The 22,864-nt window shown below is 44.8% G+C and overlaps 1 protein-coding gene across 6 annotated transcripts in view; it reads left to right on the top strand.

Moving 5' to 3' along the window:
• LOC100869899 (zinc finger C4H2 domain-containing protein) overlaps positions 1-22,864 on the top strand; it is a 244,152-nt gene that overhangs the window by 3,418 nt on the left and 217,870 nt on the right. For all 6 annotated transcript variants that reach the window (XM_086910618.1, XM_086910614.1, XM_086910617.1 and 3 more), the window contains exon 2: positions 3,067-3,264. The gene's annotated coding sequence lies outside the window, so the exon portion shown is untranslated. The remainder of the gene's footprint in view (positions 1-3,066; positions 3,265-22,864) is intronic.

The following is a 22,864-nucleotide window of genomic DNA, read 5'->3' as shown; positions in this document are numbered from 1 at the left end:
AAGTTTTCAGTGTTCAGGGGAGGCTGAAATCTTTGGTGATCATTATCATTAGCGATCGTAAAGAAAGTTTCGAACAACCGCTTCTTGTTCAATCGCTCGCAAACTTGGATCGTAAATTTATGAGATTTTATACGAGATATTAGATCGCACGATTGCCATAATTTTTAGAATCGCGACAAATTTCGAAGAGGCATAAATTCTGTCCTTTAGCTTCATTAATATGCGCATCTAACTGTTCGCTAATTACGCCACTAAAACCCTCCGCTAAATTACGATATTACGCATAATACGGATAATTTAGTCGAAATTAGACATCTAGATATCATTCGAAACAGGAAGTTTCGTTTCGATCTATACACCCAACTTTCGCGATTCCGCAGAGCCATCAGATTCGAGACACGGGGACACGAGGATCGATCGTTGCAACGTTGGCACAACCGTTGGCAAAAAAAAAAGAAAAAACATATATCCCTTTCCCGATGTCGTTGATTTGACGATCCTTAAAGCGTATAAAAACTTGCTCGTGTTTCTCGCGTTCGTTAAAATAACGAATGTACAGTTAAAAGTACAGGGAACATCGATTTGGTCGCATAGTTTTTACGAAATACGAGCGGAGAAGTCCGAAAAACATTTGCCGTTTCGTATCGAGAGGGCACCCGACGCTGTTCGATTCTCGCTTTTAACAGACCATATAGCGGCGTCGATCTATGACGTTCAAAAATATCCTACACGAGGAACGTTGTCGAGCCGTTTCTCCCTATAATGTGTCGGGGAACAGGGCTTGCTTTACGACGATTTGATTTACATTGGATTTTTCCTGGCTGCCAGCTGTATTTCAACCCTATGGGCCGCGTCGAAAAATCTACGGCCAACGCGAAACGCCCACACCTTCGTTCATTGCTCTTTGTCAAACAAGTTTGTTGTCGGGGTGGTCGCGATACCAAGGAAAAAGCGCATAAAACGAATATCGTGTAGGTATCGCGAACACCTGGCCGTGCTACCTTCCATTTCGCCCAGTGTGGGAAAACGTTCTAATTTTCAAATCTTGATACGGGAACGAGAGGGCCGATAGCTTGTATCGAGACCCTGTTTTCGTGTTGTAGAAGCTGTCGCGTTCGAAATTCGATCCCTGATATCAAAAGTATTTTTTAATAGAAAGAAAAATGTAATAAACGCACATGTACAATTGTCGATATTTCAAATAGTTTATGGTCATATATCGTCGTATACAAAAAATATATTTAAGCAATTATTCTCTCTAGCCGCTCTCTTGTTCCCTTACCGAATACGGACAAGCAAACGGACGACGAAAAATAAGAGCGAAAATAGGGGAGAGACAGAGATTGCAAGGGGAAAAGAAAGTAATTGGCAATCAGTCCGCGGCTGTGTTTCAATATTGAAACGCGGTCGGTGGTATTTACAATTTATTGAAAGATCGTAGACGTCGAGCTAAGTAAAGGGTTGAGGGGCGGAAAAGAAGATTGAAAACTCCGCGAGAGACGTTGGGAAAGTATTCGAGGGATGATTCTTTGCGACGATCTGGCTTTTCTCGATCTCCCGTCAACCCAAAGTCTCTGAAAAAAAATTTCCCCAAAACGCAATTTCGTCGACTCTGTTGAACACGAAAGCGCCTGTGTCTCTTTCGAGTTTACACAGTGGGGGGGCGAGAGCGGGATGTGGGAGAATTAATGGTTATCATAGCCTGGCTACATCCAGCCGCAATTGTTTTTACGTTCGTGCGAGAAGAGCGAGAGGGGAGGGGAAAAAACAGGAGGGGAGACGCGGTAAAATTTTAGTGTGCATTGCGACGTATACGCGCGAGCGAGAGATATACACGGGCGAAAAGTTTTCGCGAATAAAAGGATGTTTCGCGGTGCAGAAGGCGCAACACTTTCAAACAACCGCGTTTCGACGTGGCATTTTCCACGGTACACGGGCGAAACGAACTACCGGATGCGGCAAATGAGACAACCGCTTCTCGCAGTAGTTGTCCTGTTTAAGAAGATTGACCATTGGCATCGCGGCTTTCTTCAGTACAACAACTTTAACCATTCTCCCGGTTAATTTAACTTTTAAATTTCGTCCACGTCGCAACACACGGTAACATTTTGCAATAATATTTTTGGCAGTATACTGGAAATTAATCGGTATATTTCTTAGATCGATTTTCTTTCGTTTTTCAAATCAAAGATAATGAGAAATTTAGATTAATTTCGAATTACTTTTTTTTTTTTCTCCACGTGAAGATTTCCTCGAATCGATATTCGATCTTCCTCCATCGGCATAGTTATGATTTTTGAGAAAGGAAAAAGAGCATGTACACCGGTTGATATTAAATTTATCGCGCTATTTCGTGAAACATCGTCGTCCGTGGCTCGTTAAATCGTCCACCTGCGACGACGAGCAAAAACCTCGAGAGGAAAGATGGATTCGCGTGCGTGCAATTTTTTACTCGTGCGCTCGATCCGATCGATGCAAGTCAGATCGATTCAAGGAATTGGATCCCCTTTTTGTTAGAACCGCGTGTCTCTACTCCGAATTCCAAACGTCTGCGCCCGGCTCCACCATTCGTTCGATTCAAATCGATTTCTCGCCGGGGCGGACTTTCGTTTCGAATTTCATCTTTCTCCTCTTCTTTCGCGATAAATTGCCGACGCCACGGCATTAATCGAAAGATTGGTAAACGAGCTGTTATAAACGCTCCACGATTCCAAAGACAACACGAAAATTTATCTCCATTTCGAGGAAAGAGAGGAGAGGAGACTCGTCGAATATCAAATGTATTTCGATCCTCTGTGCGAGGAGAACCGAACGTGGATATATGGAGAATCGAACAAAGTGTGGTGAAAAAAAAAAAATAAAAATAAAAATAAAAATAAAAAAGAAAACCTGTGAATCGGATCCGTGATAAAATTCTTTTCGATTGTAAACCGCGCGGTTTCGTACAACCTTTTTATTTTTTTCCTTTTTTTTTTTTTTTTTTCCGTCAGCAATACTAGATTGTTAATTTGTCGCGTAGAACGCGCGTCGAATGCAACTATACGAGCGTGCATGATCTGGTTTCAGCGCGACGAATCCCTCTTTCAAGCTGCACCGGTACAACCTGAGCGACATTTAACCGGAAACTTGATATCGGTGGACATTCACCGCTGTGAGCTCTTTCAATTGATCGTGGCCTACACGACAATGAGGATCAACTACGTCGAAGGGAGCGTGGAGCGGGAACGGTGGTAGTGAGACGGCGCTGCTGCTTCGAGCAAACAGGTAAGAATTCACCGAAAGATCTTTTGTACGTTATTGGGTTTGAAGATCCGGTAAATGGAAACGTTTCTCTGAGGGAATTCTTCAAGCTTGCGATAACGATTATCGATACGCGATCCGCGACGATATTGTTCAGAAATCGTCGATAGAAACGAGAAGTATCTTTAGTATCCTTCGCGACAAAAGTATGGCCGATTGCTTTACAACGCGTCTCTATGGATTCATTGTTATATAGATGAGCACGATTTAGAAATTTTGTGTCGAGAATCGGTAAGGTACACGCGAAGCGAGATGAAGAGCTTACACGTTCGAAACTACTTCGAACTACCACGCGTTGAAACCACTTAAGGAGGTTCTTGTGTACGTTACCATCTGCCTCTTTAAACAATCTCGCGCTCTTATGCGTTTATCTTTCGTATCCACGACACGTAGCAGTGGATGGATAGTTTGTCTCTTCTTAAACAAATTTTTACGTTTGGGGGTGTTCACACGTGCACATACATATATATATATAGTGTGTATATATTTGCCGAAAGTCGTCGACAGGAGGGTGAAAGATTTATAAATTACGTTGACTTTTTCGAACGACTTGACTCTCACCTTACTCACCCTTATTTTTCTATCTCACAATTTTTTTCTCTCTTTCGCTACCACATAAGATGCCGCGTATCGTACGGTATTTCCAGGTTCTCTGGAAATGTAGCATCAATATTTTGTTTCTATCATCAATTTTCTTTCAATAAACACCGTCAAAGCGACTCGAATGCGTAAACGCTGACGATCTTTCTCTGTACACATGCGGTGGAGAAGTGGCAGAAGTAGCGAAAGGATTAATAATCACTGAAATATCATCATAGATAGATTTAATTTCCGTACAAAATTTCTTCCATTCTTCTTTCTCCACCAATCGAAACGAGAATCGAAATTGTGCGCGCGTAACGATCGCAAAAACGTTGCATTCAAAACTCTCCGTAATTCTATGTATCCACAGGCTCGCGGACCGGCCAATCGATACTCTTTCATTATTATTTACCCGGAGCGGATTGCGCGCCAGGATTTTTTCCGCTATCCGGATAACCGTCCCGGTAAATATCGAAACGAATTTCCCTTCAATTTTTCCCTTCCTTCATCCAACCTTTACCGCCAGTTTCGCGATACCCCCTTCTCTCCTCTCTCTTTCCCTCTCGTATTTGCTTATTGCAACTCGACGGATCGCGTGAGCAAACATTTAAGCGGATCGAAACAAGGGGAAGCGCGCGATGAAAGATTGTTTACGATCCCGGAGCACGTACATCTCGAAATGTACGGCGTTGGCGAACGAGACAGGGTGGCGCGTGTAGCTTTATTGGAAGGAATCGGTCGGTGGGAACGTGCAACAATTTGGTCTCGAGCCGACACCCAGAGCGGATGTAACGCGTTTCTCGAACGCGTTTGATGGAATTCTTTCGTCGTCGACGCGGCATTGTGCGAAAAATCGAGCGTCGTCGCGTCGATCATAACGGTTTCCAAAAACCGTTTCTCGGCGACGATATCGTTTATTACGACTCGAAGGAATGGGGAAATGCACGTATGCGTCACGTATAAACGGCGCTATAAACGCGGGATCGATGGGAAGGAAGGACTTTGGCCAAGTGAGACGGTCTACCGATTCTGAAAACATCCCGTTTTGAATCCAAACTGCTCTGATAAAGTTCAACGGAAATCCACTCCTCCCTTTATCTTGCTCCGTTTCTTCGCCCTCCGCGTGTCGCCGAGGTCGGAGTTTCACCTCTTACGTTAACGTTCTCTAATGGAATACGGTCGAACGAGTTTCAAAGAGGCGATACTCGAGGGAAAGGGGGAGGAAAAAGTCTCGAATTACCCTCGCCGTGGAAATTCCTCCACTTTCATCTCGGGGAGAGGGGAGACGAATCGTTGAAGCCTATGGTTTATACAGGTATAAACGCGATGGATCGAAAGCATCATCGAGAAACATGGAATTTTTCCTCCTCCCTGTGTCTTTTCTTATCCTATGCTCCTGTCTCACCGATTCCACGTCTGGTGGTTGCTGGGGGACGGCGAACAGTGGCGGCGGCGATCGATTTTCTCGGTGCTCTCCTCGCGCGCGACGTCCACAGCCGGCTAATTTCGAGACAATGGGCCATCGGCAGCTTTTATTCCGTCCGCGAGGTAAAAAAAGGCGGAGAGACGGGGGAAAAAAGAGGCCCCCTCCTGTAATCAGAGGAAAGGAGAGGTCCGTAATTCCGAGGCGAGGATAACGCGGGCGCCGACTAATCTAATATCGAAGCGAAATTACGCATAAGGGATGCAAATCCACCCTTCTCGTCCTCCGGCGCGCGCGGCGTCCTAATAAACTCCTTTCATTAGAGCCACCCCCTTCGGCGGGATAGCGGCAGTGACGGCGGTGGAGCGAATGAACAAACTGTGCAGTCGTAACGCACGGGCCTCTGGCAACAGCTGCGGAACGAAGCGGGCTCGCGGTTTTCCTCGTTCCAATGAACTGTCTCGTTTTTCCGCTGTCTCGCCTCCGATCCGCGCTTCTTTTTTTTCCCCTTTCGTCCTTGCAACCTGGAGCATACCGACGGTAACACCGTTAGAAATTACCGTTAGATACGGGTCACTTCGTTTTAAACTCGACTCTTGTTATCCGTGTAACAATTTCGAATATTAATCCTTTGAACTCGCCATTCTACATTCTACATTAGTAAATATATGTATAATATAATTACATTCTAGCGAGGTTGGAATAATTTTAAGCAAAAATTAACTCTCGTGATTTTCACGTCTCGAAAATCGTTCCAATTAATTCTTATTCAATGTGGAATAACAGAACGAAAACGATAATAACACCGTGGTGTTAAAAGACGGAATACAAAAAAGGGTAGAACGAAGAAAACCGTAGACTCGCAGGTAGATCGCGACACAAACTCGAGATTGATAAGCACGCATCGTATCCGTGAAACGAATATCGCGGATGTAAATGTACGGGGCGTGAAAACGAATCTGTTCTCTGAGGGAACGTTGAATAAGGACGAATTGTCGCGAAGCAAAACAGAAGAGAATGATTCGAGCGACCGTTATATACGAGGGTGCAACGAGTGACGAATGCATTCCCTCGTTTCGAGCGAATGTCAAATAAACGGTAGGAGAGAGAGACCTCGACGTTTTAATTACTGGTATTTAGTCGGGAAAGGGGTCTCTTCCGTTCTCCTGTTCTCCTTTTTCTCCGAGATTTTCACTCCGGTAATAAGCGTTCGACTAGCCGGAGAGAGTCGCAATTTGCTCGAATTTTCCTAAACGGACAGTCTCATTTCGACCGCGTGAATCGCGTTAATAACAACGTTGGAAGCCGCGCGCAATTTTCAGATTTCACCCCTGTTTCCCGCGGATTTGCCAATCTGAAAAACCCGGAATTAAAACGGGCAAGGCGTGAAAAGAATTCCATTAACCCTCTTCACCCCGCGGTGGAGGGGGATTACTTATTAACGGATGGAATCGGGTCAGAAGAATGGAATTCGCCACGCGGTGCTTCAGATATCGGTGCTTGATTAACCCGTTGCCGCGACATTGTCAACCGCGAGATCGCGATTAACCGTCTTCCTTAGTTAGCAATCCCTAGATTTCGGGTACCAACGAAATTCGAGATATTCGGGAAAACCTGTAGCTGACACCGTGGAAAAAGTCATGCATAAATTAACAGTTCGCCCGAGATTACCTGGCGAAACGATCCGGAAACGAGAATTCGATAAACGAGCGAGGAGATATAGATCGAGTCTCGAGAAAGCTTGACAGCTCGGTACGTCAGCGTAGTCTTGCGAATTTATCGGGAGGAAGAGGGGGAAAAAAGAAGAAGAAGAAGAGGGGAAAGGGAGAGGTGGTGGGAACGATGGGAGTTCAATTTTTTCAACAGGAGCCCGGTTTGTGTTTCGGTCGATGAGTAGACGGAGAGAGTTCGGCCGAGTGAAATATTTAAAGCTGTACGTCTCACGTCAGCTTATGATACGTGCACACGAGGTGCAGCACGGGCGCGATATGGATATCATTAACCGGGCGTATTACGAGTGTCATGGACTTTAACGACACCGGTACCTCGTTACCAGATAGGAATTAATTATTTCGAGGTAATGAAGTGTCAAGGGAGGGGACACGTTGTTCGAAGTTATTCGACGGAAGATATTTCCCGTCCTTGGACGGGTGGGGAGGATGCACGTCGAGAGTTATTTCTAGTTATGGGAGCGGCGGCCAGATTACTCGGATCGTGGCTATCCGAAGATTAAGGCTAAATTACGGGGCAGCCGTGGGGCCGTGTCACGCGTTGCATCGCTCACTTTAATTACACTCACGAGCCGCTCTTCTCTATCGCTTACTATAGGAGCGCGAGATACGCATCTCCAAATAGTGAAAAATTCGTAGCTCGCTCGAAAATTTTTCAAGAATTTTATTATTAGGAAAAAAGAAACGATCGAATGTTACTAATTTATTTACACGGAATTAAAAATTCGAGGAAGAAACGATCGGGAATATGGAGCGAGGAAACCAGTCGGCCACGTCTCGAGATTCCTCAGCTGCCGGTTAAATCGTTTCTGGTACACCGCGTCGTTTCCGTATTTCTTTCTCAAAAAGGAACCCCGCCGGTTCCTGCTTCGAGGAACGAACCGAAAAAGCGGTAGGTCCGTTCCGTGAAACGTAGGAAGCTACTTATCCCACCGACACTTCGCGAGGGTTTCATTATCCAGCGGCATAATGATATGGCACTTACGAGCGCGTACGGGCGGCAGCTTGTGCGTTTCATCGCGTTTTCAATGGCCGCGTTCCGAGACGGTGGCCCCGGTTCCTTGCCAGGCGAGAGACGAGGGGTGGACGGCCTAAGGTTTTACCCCTTTTGTCCCTTAACATCTTTGCAAGCGGCGACACGTCAAACGGCCCGTCCTCGTTCCCTGTCCTGGGAATATAAACAAAGAGCCGACGACAGAGCAAGTACAATGTCCCCTCCTCGCCCCCTCGTCTCCTCGATCGCTACCCCCTCCGGCACTTTGGCCCCGCAGATCTTTTCTTCCCCCTCCCTCCATTTCCGTTTCACCCTCCACGTTTCGTCCATCTTTCTCGACGTTCGACCACGATCCGTCTTACTCTCTCTCTCTCGTTCGGTGGCTCTTTGCGCCGTGGAAACGGGCAGAGGACCTCCGCGAGATCTTAATTCCTCTTTGCCAGCTCCATTCCCGGAGTTCTCGAGCGTGAAATCGGCGCCGCTGCTGCACCCCTCGCCCCCTCATCGGCCACCCCGCGACGATTCGTAAAGAATAAGACCGTGTCCCATTATCGGATCAAGATATTATCATAATTGCCTGGAGCCCTCGCCGGGTACGTTGGCTAGCTCTTTCCCTCCCTCGAACCTTAGCTATCTCGGCTATGGAGTGGCTGTCTGGCGGACGGTTGAAATTAAAATTAAAGCAAATACGGTATTAAGCCTATCGTAGAGAGAGAGAGAGAGAGAGAGACTCGTACAACCTTAATATTATCTTTTCCTTTTCGATACGCGAGGATTCGAGACGATGGAGGCGCGATATCGAACGAGAGAAGGCAAGTCTCTCTCTCTCTTTCTCTTTGGAGGTCGGCCATTTTTATGCAAGGTGATACCCGCTAGTCACCGGAAATTACGCGGTCGCGAAATTTATGCGAGAATTCGGGTTACGCTGGCGCGGCTACCGGGTTTCCCGAACCATTAAATTATTTAACGATAATGGGTTCGTTTTAACGTTTCACCCTGTTAACCGTTTCACCGAATGCTCGCACCGAATATTTCGTAGAAATTTGTACGGGTTCACGGTTTTCGATATTGAAATTTTCGCTCTCGATCAATCGTCGGTCAACTGTCGAACGACCCATTGCTCTACCGAATTTAAAAGATTTCCGTGACGAAACGTATATTTGTAGATATGTCGACAGAAAGTATTTTCGTCGTTCTTTGGATCGAGTAATTAACTAACGAAGAGTTTGTTAAACGAAGGTGTAAGAAAAATTGCAATTTTTGTCGAGACGATCCGTAAAGCGATAAAAACGATACGTTTTGTAGATTCGCGTCGGTTTATATTCTGTAAAATTTCATTCCTCTTCCCTTGCTCGTTGTTCTCTTGCGGATATACTCGGATTCGTGCTGAAACGAGGGAATCGCAGCAAGCTTATCGTGATCTATTGGACAAGTTTTCGTAGAGAAACAGTGGGGAAATTTAACGAGCCGTTCAAAAGGAATATTTTGTTCCCGCGAATTCATCATCGCGGATTATGGATACCAGAAACGTGGCTAATTAAAGTTTTCTAATTTCGACCTATTCGAGTTTAAGGCGATTCACGATTTAAGACTGCTGCTCTTTCTAGAGCTCTTCCATCTCACGTACGCGTTTCCAATTTTCGAAAAGCCTTTTTCACCGAACTTGGCCCGCTCTCTCTCTCTCTCTCTCTCTTCCGTTTTTTTTCTCCTCCCCCTCCCTCCTTTCCTCGATCGTGACCGAAAAGCTTTGAAAGAAATTCAGCGATGGAAAAATATTTTCCTTCTGCCTAGTAGGGATGTATCGAAACCCTTCTTCTCTCTTTTTTCATTGCTACCACTCGTCCGTCCTCCAGCATCCAATATACCCGCAATGTGTCTGAAAAAATGGAGGAAAAGCGAATCGGACGGAAACCGCCGGATAATACCGGGAAACCTATACGGGATAATCCTCGAAGCATCGATATTATCAGTATCGTACTATATACGCAATAAAAACCATCGTGGATGTTATAAATACGAGGGAGGGATTGTTCATAATATCGTTTTCCTCGAATTAATCAAGCCGATATTCGTTCCGCGGCATCGGATCTGATTTAAAAAAAAAAAAGAAGAGAAAGAAATAAACTTGCGAAAATTACGTGAAGAAATTACGTGTAACGATTCGATATCGAGACGAGCGAAATGTTTTTTTCAACATCCGACCCAGTTTAAAAATATCTCTCGAAGACGGAGCGTGGAAAAGTTACATATAATTCGATTAAAATAGGAACGTAGCTTACAAAGGGATTACTTAACAAAGGAAGCAGGCATCGTTGTTGAAATCGTTCCTCCGTTACAAGAATGGAATAATTTCTTTTGAAGCGTCTTAATCCTAAGTAAACAACTCGATTCCTTGCAACAAGTTTTAATTGAAGAGAGACCTGCATACCGTCCACACAGAGAGAGAGAGAGAGAAAGAAACATGAGATATCACGGGGAGCAGGGATTACTCGAAATTAAGGGTCCGCTTTGTTGGAAACCGGGGTACAGCTTCTTTATTTATTTAGATTCCCCATTCATCCGAGCTTTCTGAAGATTACAAATTTTTTACAAAACGTCCAACAATCATATTAACAACCATTGAAACGAGTCCGTTAAGACTCGTCTGTTGAAACTTGGATGGAATTAAATTTATCCAACGCGGATCTTCTCGTTTCCACAAGAGCGAAAACGAGAACGCGTTCTGATTTCGGGCGGAATTCGGTGAATTTAATTATTTATTTTTCGTGGAATCGCGCGAATCTCGGCGGCGGTCTCCGGAGGCCAGCCTCCACTAGGTTGGGATCTTTGTTTAATGAATTACCCTTCTCGACGTGGCATTAGATTAAATCTGAAGCAAGTCGGTGGGCGTGAGGGTAGCTCGGGTAAATTGATACAAACGACACACTGCCCACCCTCTCTTTTTCTTCCCTCCTGCTTCCTCCGTTTTTTCCCTCTCAACCACCCTCAGACTTCTTCTTCGTTCCTCCTCCTCCTTGAGAGGCCAAGGCTCGCTCGCCACGAGGAAGAGGCGTTCCAAGTTATTTCGCCCCGATCAAAATGCCGAGAGGCGCGAGAATTAATCTCGAATGTACTTCTATTCCGTCAAACGTCAAACCCGACGCGCCCTGATAAGTGTACGTTCCTGTAAATTGAAATTGAAGATCGTGCTATATATATATATATATCGGCTTGCCTTTCTTCCCCCCTAGGTGCACGCGGTTTCGTCGAAATAATGTCTTTGAAGGGTGGCGCGTGTATCACCTGGGTTTAAGGTTTACCCCGAAAATATATACACCCTCGTGATACGATATCGTTCTCGAGAAGGAGGAGGAGGAAGAGAAAAAAAAGGAAACAAAGAAGAACAAGCGAGTACACACGTATCCACCACGGTTGAAAAAGTTTTTCGATTAAGAAGTAGAGATAGGATATTTCATCGCCGAGGATCGTGGGTGTAACGAGCGAATATTCAACCAGAGAGAGAGAGAGAGAGAGAGCTTCGTCCTTACTTTTATTGCCCTGTAAGACCGCTCGACGCGAATAATATATTTCCGCGCAAATCGTCCAATTTTTCCTTTTTTTTTCTTTTTTTCTTTTCCTTTTCCCCAAACCACGACCGATCTGATGCAAACTCGCGATGATTTACGCCCGAGTTCGGCCTGTTTCTTTCGACCGCGGCTGTTTATTGGGCCGTCGCAGCAGAGATTCCTTGCAAACATTTTTCTCGCGCAGTTTTTCGTAACAGCGCCGCATCGACACGGCCCGTCGACCGGGACTTATTTATTCGCTTCGCGGCTCGTTGAAGCCCTCTTCTGTATTTCTCTCTCTCTCTCTCTCTCTTCACCAGGGATGGCAGCCACTAAATTAATTTTAGACAGAGGAGACGAAGGGCGGGGAACGGAGGTTGGGTCCAACAAATTCCTTCCGCAGTCAATGAGATGCGGCAAGTTGGAAAGAGGGCTCCTCCGCGCCCTGCCCTACCTAGGAGAGATTATCCTAAGAAAACTTTGCCTCGAGTTCCGCACTCGTATCCGGGGCGTTACTGCAGTTAAACAATCTACAAAATTGAAATAATATGCAGATGTAATTTCGAGTAACTTTATATCGGCGTCGACCCGCCGCCGCTGTCGTCGTGCGGGGACCTCTTTCGAGCGTCCCAAGGCGGCTCGGCAACTTCTTGACGAGCTTCGATACGCCAGCCTCGGCGCGGCCATCTCCTCTAAACGAGCCACTATTTTTCTCGAACTCTCGTTCCGCGTGCAATCTACACCCTTGCTTTCTTGCTGCTTCATTCCCTCTTCTTCTTCGCTGAGAGGTTTCGCGTCTCGTCGAGAGTCACTTTTTATTCACCTTTGTTCCCTATTCCTTTTTTTTTAACCACACATCGAATCCAAAATTTATATCACTATATATATATATATACAAGAACCGAGCACTTATTTCCAGGATTACAGTAGGAGAATGCAGTAAAAAGAATTTGCGAGATGAAGATCGGTCGCTCGCGACAGAATTTCTTTGCCGCGTGCGTACCGCGAAATCGTCGGGTTTGATACTCGGCTCGAAATTGTATAACTCATTACCCGGGATTTCTTGCGCGAAGGAATTCCATCCCCGCGACAATTATCCTTGGCCGAGAAAATGGCGCTTATCCCCCCTCCTTATCCCCCAAACGGACACGAACGAGACGGACGCCGGTATTACGAATTCTTGGCCGACGTCTACCGTCCATAAGACTTGGCGTAATAACGGACCCTCCCCGTGTACGCGTCCAGCGTGGAAAATGTCCGGCATGCGGCCTCGTCTATCGGTGCACGCCGCAACTTCCCAAACGTCGAGGTTATTCCCGCGGATAGATACACGAGCGGAGGGGAGGGAAAGGAAAGAAGCGATGATATCGATTCGACGTCATCCATCACGGCTCTATTAAAGCAACGTAAGCTCATTTCTCCTCCGTGACCCCCTTTTCGTCGCGATCGGTCTCCTTTCAACTACTTTCCGCTACTTTCTTCCTTTTGGCGATCTTGGTTTTTCCAACCGCGGAGCATCGTTTCTTCAAAATCTGGCGAGCTCGATTCGAGCGAGGTTCACGCAGTTAAGGGCGAACGCCTTGGGCGGGTTTCACACCGGGACTAATTACCCTCGTCCGAGGAGGAAAGGGCGGCGTCGAGGAGGCGGTGATGCGGAGGGTTAAGCAGCCCCCCGGGGGAGTTTGCGATTTCTTTGCTCGATCGGTGCACTGGGTCATTGGGTCGTCCGTCTGCAACCCAGTTTCCTCTTCTCAAGTTTCGGGCATTCGCTTAATGGATATTAATTTTCCCCGTTTAATCGATCCGCGTCTATTATCGGAGTCCTCGAAATGGTAATTTCGAGGAGTGTTGTTTCGCCTCCTGCGTACAAGTGTCCCTCAAGTATTAATCTCTGCTTCAATTCTAATCCTAAGGAACAACGCTCTCCTATTGAATGTGATTAAATTATTGTTAGCTTAGGGTAGCTCGAGGCTTGCCGACGACGCGCCGGACTTTATCCAACTTCTGCCACTCGCTAAATTGACTGCTAAAGATTAATCCCTTAAGCCCGTTTAACCATATTCTCTTGGCTTGGTTACATCGTTGTGTTCTCGGTAAACGCGGAGGTGGCTTCATCGCCCAAGACACAATTTTTCCCGTTCAAAATCGTACTCTTGGAAAATAACTCCTTATCTTAAAATTGTAAATCAAAAAATTCGATCTTCTTGGCATCGAATTCGATTTGAATTTACGTAAGCATCAAACTTGATCCCATCTCCGTTATCTAATCGTTGTAAAATGTTGGCCCGTAAAATTTCCTTAAACGAGCTTAGAGCTTGAGATAGCTCGAGAAGCACGTTAACGTTGTATCCGGATTGGTGGATCGTCAACGCGTGACACGGCACATTTTCGCCGTGCTAACCCTGTTCCAGGCGATAAAGGAGAAGGGGGAGGGGCGGGTTCTAAATGAAGAGCGCACCCTAAGAAATTAATTGATTTCGATATCGCGCTCGATAGACGAGGAGGTGTGACGAGGAGAAAAGGAGAAGGGAGGAGGAGGCTGCCTTTGTCCACGATCCAGCTTGGTCATTACATGGAATGATGCGTGGTATTAATGACGTCGATGATGAACACGTGACTTGTTCGTTTCCCGAGGAAATTGCAATTGGGGCACGCACGTGTGATAGGATAATCGGCTTTCGCATTTTATCTTCCTCGTCTCTTCGATTCGCAGAAGCGACTCGTCGTGACTGAGATAAATCCGCGCGATATGAATCCTTCCCTTTCTCGCTTCGAATTTACGACACTTGGGACGGTTTATGAAAGGAACCAGGCCTTCCGTCACCTATCAGACGTAATTTTTTCCCATCGACTTATCCCACCTTCCACCCTCGAACCTTCGGTTTTACAGTTCGAGAAATGGCGGGGAAAGGAAATGCAAAGTGGAGAGGAAAAATTGATAGGATTGCGCGGAATTGATATCCTGGAGCGAAGGTTTATTAATTGGAATTACAGTTTCTAGAAGCGATCAATTCGATCGAGGAGACGGGAAATACTTTATTTTCCGCGAGATCAAAGATTCCTCGTATTTACGACCGACGTGTACACGTAACTCGTTTCCGAATTCTTCCCACAAACTTTCGAACTCGACGCTCGAGTCGGCGCCCCATCGTCGCCGTTATTATCCTGAAAATTATCGTAACGATCCATCCGATCCGATTTATCGAATGGCCGCCGAAACGCATGAAACGTGTGACGGTAACCGGAATCTACACGGGGCGTTGGAGGAAACGCGCGTGTCGGTGGAAAAACAAGAACCGATCGCCCGACTTTGGGGGTGACTTAGCGTAAAATATTATTCTCCGTGGAAATAGCTGGCCCGCGCCATTGTGCGATGCCGCATACAGAAACGAGAAGAGAGGAAAAACCAAGACCCCCCCCCGTTCCGGTTCCGGTCGTTTGTAATACTCGGGTTTGGAACGCGGTCGGAGGGCGAAGAGGATACGAGAAAGAAGATGGAACGAATCGAGGGGTTGGTTGGTTGGTTCCTTCTGTAACGCGCGGCAAATCGATTTCCTATTATCAACCCATTCTTCCCTATAAAAGAGCCGAGTAGATAGATTATCCGTGGCATTATCAAACCATTCTTTTTTATGGGTGGGAGGGGCGTAATGGGTCGCCAACGACACCACCATCTACTCTCCGTTCTTGGTGAGATGACTCGGTGTCGCGGCCTGGAACACGCGTCTCACGCGTAGGCGTGAAACACTGGTGCCAGCTGGTGACAAACTGCGTATATATATGCGGGTTTTATTGGGTCGTTTTGACTTTAATTTGGCATGGAGAGCCGTGATATTTCGCGAGTTATCTCGCCTTACTTCTCTCGAGATCGTTCCATTTTAAATGGGAGACGTCGTGATGGAAAATTATAGGAAGTATAGCGGAACATTATTATATATATATATCGATGGTGTTATTCGTATCTTTAAATTTCTTTCATTGAAAAATTGCAGCTTGTAAAAGAATTTTCTTAATTTCAATAATCGCGGATTATCTTGCCAATTTCGTTCGACTCTTCTGGCATCGATTTCACGCGTGCGATTTTACATTATCTTGCTCGATTAATAGCCGAAACTTTTGAGGATATATAATGGAAACTCGGGAATCAAAACTCGTGGTTGAAAGAAACGTTTCTCTCGTTTCGCGAAACGAGTCTTGTTCCGGTCGTTTCGATTTTTTTTTTTTTTTTTTATTAATTCTGCGCGCGAGTAGAGCGAATAAAATGGACCACGTGATAAAAGAAAAGCCTCTCGTTGACCCATTTCCGGGGTAAAAAGGAGATTTGTGAACAAGATATAAAGCCGAATTCGCAGTACCTACCGATAGTTTATGCGGAAAGCGAATTTATAAGCGTAACTCGACTTGTTGAAAGAAACGTTATTCAAAGAGTGGGATGAATGGAGAGCCTCGGGATGTATGGATCGAAAAAAATGGAAATTAAAATTTTCGAAAAACACGAGGAGACTGTGCTATATATACATATATACATACATCATCCAACGTTCGGCTAAATTACATGGACGATCGGTATTAAATCGGTACGTTTAATCAATTTCCCATTGACAGAGTTTGCGCCGGCCGACAGAATTTCGAGGGAAAAATAATATCGTTTTAAATTATGTCCACGTTTCGGCGATTACAGGCCATTAAATGTCTCTGTTTTCAACGGGGGAGGGGTTGACACGACGAAACGGGGCGAAGTTGAAATTCGTTGGATGAAAGCGGCCTGAAATGCGTCGCATTGTCGCCGCGTAATTTCGTATCGAATTAATAAACGCGGTCAGTTAAGATCCAACGACAAAGGATGCAAAGTTGCGCGACGCGCTTTTATATTTTTCTTTCCAACGATTATAATCGAAAGGGAAGGAGGGAGGAAAGATAGGGAGCGAATAACGAACGAGAACGAGGGAGCGAGAATCGCAATTAAACGAAACTCGGGCAATCGTTCGTGTCATTTTTCCATTATAATTTTCAGCCCGTATTTTATGAAACGCGATACGGTTTTAACCCACCTTCACCCGCCTTTGTTACCCCTCCACGCGAATTAGTATCGCGAATTTCTTTCTGTCTCCCTGTGTGCAAAGAAAAGTTGGCAAGAGGCAACGGGGACACGAGGCAGAAAAAGGAAACGAACGGGAGAAAAATTATACGAGCTGCTCGTTGTATAAACGTTTCCTATTCCCTCCAAAAGCAGTTGGCGCGTTACCAATTTTTATTCCAGATATTCTTTTGTGCTCGATAATATGCATTCACCATCGTTTCACCGATCGATATCGATGAATTCTATTCTCTCGTTCGATCGAGTTACGGTAATAGGCGGGATTAAAAGGAGGAGAAAAAAAAAAAAAAAATACCTAGATTTTTTTCCCCATTCTCCGTCCGTTGGTTTATCGTTCTTGACGCAAAAACTGACAACTGCGTAGATAGCGATGAGAAGTCGCAATGTTGAGTATTCTCTAAATATTTAACCGTGCCCCGCTCGTACGCTCAAACAATTCTTCTTTCCGTTCTTGCTCCACGTCCAAGGAAATCCTAGCTACCAGCTTCTCTATTTTATTATAAAATTTTCCTCCATTCTCTCGGAATAGGGAGGGAAAAAAGAAATAGAAAAGAAAAGAAAAGGTAAAAAAATGGAATAGCAGCGAGCTCGTGCATTTTTCTTCGAACATTGTTCGTTTTCCCGCATCGTTCGACCGACTCGATGTCGCTGTCAAGTTGTGCTCGCAAGATTTGCTGATTCGAGCACAATGATTTCTTGACGAAAAAGAAAAAAAAAAGAAAAGGAACGTTTGATGATAGATAGATGTGATTATTTATGCAAATAATAGATAATTGTAACGATTAAAGATCGTTAAATTTCGGAGGAATCGCGAAAATTTCTTAATTAATTTTAAAAAATCTCGCTTAATCTCTCAACCTTAAAGAATTTTTCCCTCGATCGAAAGAAGAAATTGCCTCCCTCGCTTCGCTCGATCCCCTCTCTGACCCACCCTCGATCCATCTCTGTCCCAAACACTGGGTCGCGTTACCGCATCCAAGGGACAAAGGGAATCTTGGAAATGAATTTTTTTTTCCCTCGAACACGACATCCTCGATTCCGTGACACGGCTCCGATGTGACGTGTTTCCAGCCCGATGCGCCCGACACGACGTCGCCCCGATCGCGTATTATTCGCTGTTCCCACCGGTTTATTGATACACGGATCCGAACGTGATCCGATTCCACGCTGCGGGCTGAACGAATGTTAATTACTGTTGACACTTTCGACGCTCTCGTCCTTCGTTCCAGATACTTTCACGCATTGTGTTTTCACGCTTTGGGGATCCCCTTGGAACACGCTTCGGATCAAAATAGATCGTTGCCTCGATCGATCAATCGAAGCCATCCACCGATAAGCTCGCTTATTTACGAATCGTCCAAGAGAACTGAACGTTTTTTCTTCCGAGCGAGATTCCTTTGTAATTGTGACGCAGACCTATTTTTGCCGTTTCATTTACGCGTTCTGGGACGTTTGTAATTTTGGCCGGGTCGCGCGAAGGCCAACGACGCGTGCGTTGTTGCAGTACACCGTGTGTCGGCCCGCTTGGCTTCAATTCATTCAAAATTATCTGCTTCCTTCCTGACCCTTTCTCTACTACCACTCGTGTGCGCGCCACATTTTGAGAGAATTATGCGCGCTCGCGCTGGTTAATGCAGGCCAGCGCACAGGCGGCAAAGCGAAATACGAAGCATATTTTTCGCTCCGCCACTTTCAACGGAGAATTATAGCGGTTGGTAATTAGAGTTTGTTCAAATTCCTTTCACCAGTGTCCCGGCCGGGCTTGAAAACGCGTAATAACAGCAAACGTTGAAGATTTACCCGTCGACCTGCTCCACTGTTCCATTTCCCGATGGGCAGACCGATTAGAGGGCAGAGTTTCGCCTCGACTCAGAGAATCACGTATCTCTTCAATCGCGATTCCGATTCGTACGCCAACTGATTTTAATCCCAACCTTTTAAGGATAATTATTCTTTTAAACTATATTATAGTTCCGAAACGTTTATTTATGTTTCAATGTAATTTTTAAATTTTGAAAGAAAGAGAAATAGAACGTAATAATATCGATAATGGTTCGTCATTCGAATTGAATTGAACGAGGAGAATCACGATTATGCATCTCCGGCGCCTAATCGTTTTCGCAACAGGTGAAAACAGATATTGATATTACGATTCAGAAAGTCCGTTGGAGAGGAAGATTTATGTTGCGGCGCACGTTCGCATTTCGCGAGTCAGATTCGAGGGGATCGATACTCTAAATCCCGGCCGGCGTTGTTCGACGCTCTCTGCCCCACTGACAGCGTGTCTTTCAGAACTGTCTCCGAACGACTCGCCAAGTTAACTAGACACAACCACTTGTTGGCCCCGGCCACGACTAATTCGAGGCGCGAGCCAGCCCCGCGATCGCTTCCCGTCCTCCGAAAACTTCACCTTCGTAATTGGATCGGAAATAAGGCGAGAAAAGAGTTTGCTTGACGAAAATATTTGGCAATTTATCTAATCCTCTTTTTTAATCTGGGAATGGAAATAATGGAGGAACGTTGGAACGAAGGATTGTTGGCAGTTGGGAGTTGAATTATCGAATTTCGGATCGAAATTAATCGAGATTGTCGCGCTTTAAAAACGATGGCCTGTGATTTTGATGTTTTTTCGGAGTTGAACTAGAGCTGAAGTTGAATAATGCCGGTGGAAGAAGTTTGATCCGGTTTCGAATTGGATTAGCTAGGAAAGTTATTTTAACTCTGGAGAAAGAAAGCATGGTGGTATAATGAAGGTTAGAACAAAATGTTAATTATCTAAAGGATCTCGAGGTTGGCAAGGAAATTAAAAATAGCGAATTAAAATTATCTACGATAAAGATGGTAATACGATTTTTCAATATTTCTCAAAGTAAGTTCAAAGTTATATTATCTTGGCAGAAGAAGGTCGTTGCGAATTACGAATTAAATTTGATTTTAAGAGAAGAAACTTTTTATAAAGGAAAAAAGATATTATCAGTTTAGAAAAAATTATTATCTTTTTGGATAACTTTAAAGCTTTTCGAAACAACTTGTTAACGAGGGAAATAATAACGTAATAAATATCCCGGTTGGAAATCGTTTCATTTCCAGATATTTTATTTAATATATTTACAAATTTCCAAAGCGGAGAATTTATCGAAATTATCGAAAATCCGGCTTTAATCTAACTTAATCTTTAATCGTATTTTAAATCACTCCATCGTAAACTCGTACTTACAATTTCATTCTTCGTTTTCGTCGGAACGAAAATCGCAAAGCGAAGAGAAGAAACGAGAAATTTAGAAGAAGAAGAAAAAAAAAGATTAAACGTGGAATATCCTTCTTACTTTTCTCCCCGTCGATGATTTCAATCCTCTATCGTTAAATTTTTACGAAACAAAGCGGAAACGTTGAATTTCAGTTAAATAATACACGATGGAAAATGTTTCGAGAATTGGTTTCGCACGATTCCCCCGGCATTCACCCGGAATTTAATGTCACGCCGTTATATGGGATTTAAATCTTGTCGCGGTGGTGCAACCGCGTGCTGCTCCGATTCAACAAAGCCGCCGATTGTATTATTCGAATAAGCTGGTTTCTCAGGGGCGCGGCCGCTCGTTGAAAATAACTGGAGCGCACATTTTCACCCGCGTCGTCGTCGTTGTCGTCCTCCTCGTCCACGAAACGTCGTGCACGATTTCTTTTTCGCGCATTCTAAATGGCCGGAGGGGGAGGGCCTGCGACTCGTTTAAATTTCAAATTCTCGTTTAATTTATAATGTTGTTTTCTTCTCGCTATAATATCTCCTTACCGAAACGGCGCGAAGCTTTTGCCCTTTCTTTTCCATGCCATTGTATGCATATCGTTGTTTATTCATTTCCATATTTCCGTTTCGCGTGGAATACGGTGGAGGAGAGAGAGAGAGAGAGAGAGTGAACGCAAAGGCGGGCGAGCACGCGTAAAACATGTTTACCTTTTTAAGTGTAATACACATTTCATTTTATTTGCCACCTCGTGTAAATTCCTCGCCGAGGTACACGCGGTAACACGATTTTTCCATCGTCCCAAGCGACAACAAGGCGCGGATACCGACCACCGGGAAAATATACCAACCCGCCAGCCGGCTCGCTGCTTTTTCGCCACTTTTCCTCCCCTCGCGTGGCGGCTCCTCTTCGTGATGTTCCACTGTGCGACCCTGTCTTATTTACAACCGATCGTATTACCAGGTTTGCATAAACAATCCCGGATAAATATGTTGGCGGATACGTCTTTCGCGTGGATATTCCCTTTCTTCCCTCGAAAAAGTGGAATCTTTGTCGTTTACTTTATTTATTCTCCGCTCGAATACGAAGGATACATTCTTCGGTTGAAGGAAGGAGAGGAGGAGAAGGCTTTTATCGGTTGAACGAGGAATAAATACACTGAAATGTTGATGATTGGAGGAGAGGATTTCCGTTACAACGGGATAACGATTTCGAGTTGGAAGTTTTAACACAAGAAGTTTCATAAAGATGGGGAAAGAGAGAGAGAGAGGGAAAAGAAAGGAGGAGTAATTAACAGGCGAGATGAACAGTTTGATCGCCTGATCTAAACTCTAGCGAGGAGCTTCTAGGGATTACCTAGATAAGAGGGTTAGGGAAGGAACGTTGTTCAAAGTCTTGGAAACGATGCGCGGAAAGTTTTGTAAAATGCTTTGCAAAAGCTTTGCTCGAAGGAGAAGGAAGAGAGAAAGGGGGAAAAAAGGACGAGGATAACGATATTATAATTAGAAGAAGAGCACGTTAACAAATATTTAACGACGTATTCGTCTTTTACAATTTTTCGTTTAATGAATATCGAGAACGTTTTCCCGCTATTCTGTTTCGTTTAAAAGAAAGAAGGAGACTGGGGTGGGGGGAAAAAAAGGATCGGTCGAGGCCAGGCTTCCTGAACGTGAAATTAAATTCAAACGATCCGGTTCGATGGTGGGCTCGAGTGCTCTCTTGAATATACTAATTTCGACGAGGAAGGTTGGAAATCAAAGAATCGTTGTTTAAACGGAAGGGATGGGATTTCACCTGGAATTATTCCCGGACCACTTGAGATTTTAATAACTCATTGTAAACTGTCTCAAACCCCGCTCGAGAGATATTTATTTCCCAAATACCGATCGCGCTTACCTGTTGCTGCTGCTGCCTGGGCTGCCTGGGAAATAATCGGAGTCCCGTGGCGCACTGGAGGCCGTCATTACACGCTCGACTTCAAGAAATTGTTCCTGAATCGGTTGCGATAACATTGGAAAAATTATTTTATTTCTTTATTTATCGAACCTCTCTCCCTACCTCTCCTAATGTATCGTCTTCTCCCTGCGGGATACACGTATATACCTGCTCAAATTCTCCTCTATTCTATACCCGTTAAAACGAGTAAGGAATCGAGCAGAGTTTGTAATTCGAATTTCAAAGGAAAGAAAGAAAGAAAGAAAATAGCACGAATAATATTTTCAACGGGTTGGAAGAGCAAAAAACGGGAGGACGATGGTATTGGATGGATTTTTTTGAAATTCTGACGCTGTGTGCGTATACATATTTATTATACGATGAATATTTCACGGTTTCGTCGCGTGGTGGGCGAATAGGGGTAGAGGGGTGGAGGGGAATCATATGTGTCGCGTGCGAGACATACTTTATTAGACTGGACAAATTCGTATAAACGGACTTGTTGCAAAACTCCACGGGATTTCGATGTGCAAGCACCGCTCTAAAAATCAATCTTGCCATCGGTGGAGAGAGTTTTTCCTCCCATTTTTTCCCTTTTTTTTTCTCTTTTTCTTTTTTTCTTCTTTTTTTTTTTTTTTTTTTTTGAAAAAAGTATTTTTACCCGGCTCGAATTGGCCGGACACGCACGTACACACACACACACACAGGCGTAACAATAGGTGTGTACGAATCCATGTTACTACGTTAATTCGTGGTCCGTGTACTCTGCTCGATCCTTTTGACTCGATTTACCGCAAACTTTTATTAAAATTATCGATTGCCAATACGCTTGAAAAGCGGATAAAAAAGGGCGGGGGAGGAGGAAAGGAGGGAGGGGAAACGGAGGTAGGAAGCAGGTACGTACGTAGATACACACGTACGTATGTATTGGAAGCAACGCATGGTTGCATCACACGTTCGCTCCACCCTTATTCTCCTCTTTCTCGCCTCTTTCCCCCTTGTTTTTCGTTCTTTT

The sequence above is a fragment of the Apis florea genome, unplaced genomic scaffold (genome assembly GCF_048593485.1).
Source record: "Apis florea isolate Af1SG1 unplaced genomic scaffold, ASM4859348v1 contig_3193_pilon, whole genome shotgun sequence".
In the NCBI taxonomy this organism is placed as follows: domain Eukaryota; kingdom Metazoa; phylum Arthropoda; class Insecta; order Hymenoptera; family Apidae; genus Apis; species Apis florea.
Note: the sequence above shows the minus strand (reverse complement) of the source record. Positions and strands in the feature narration are given on the sequence as shown.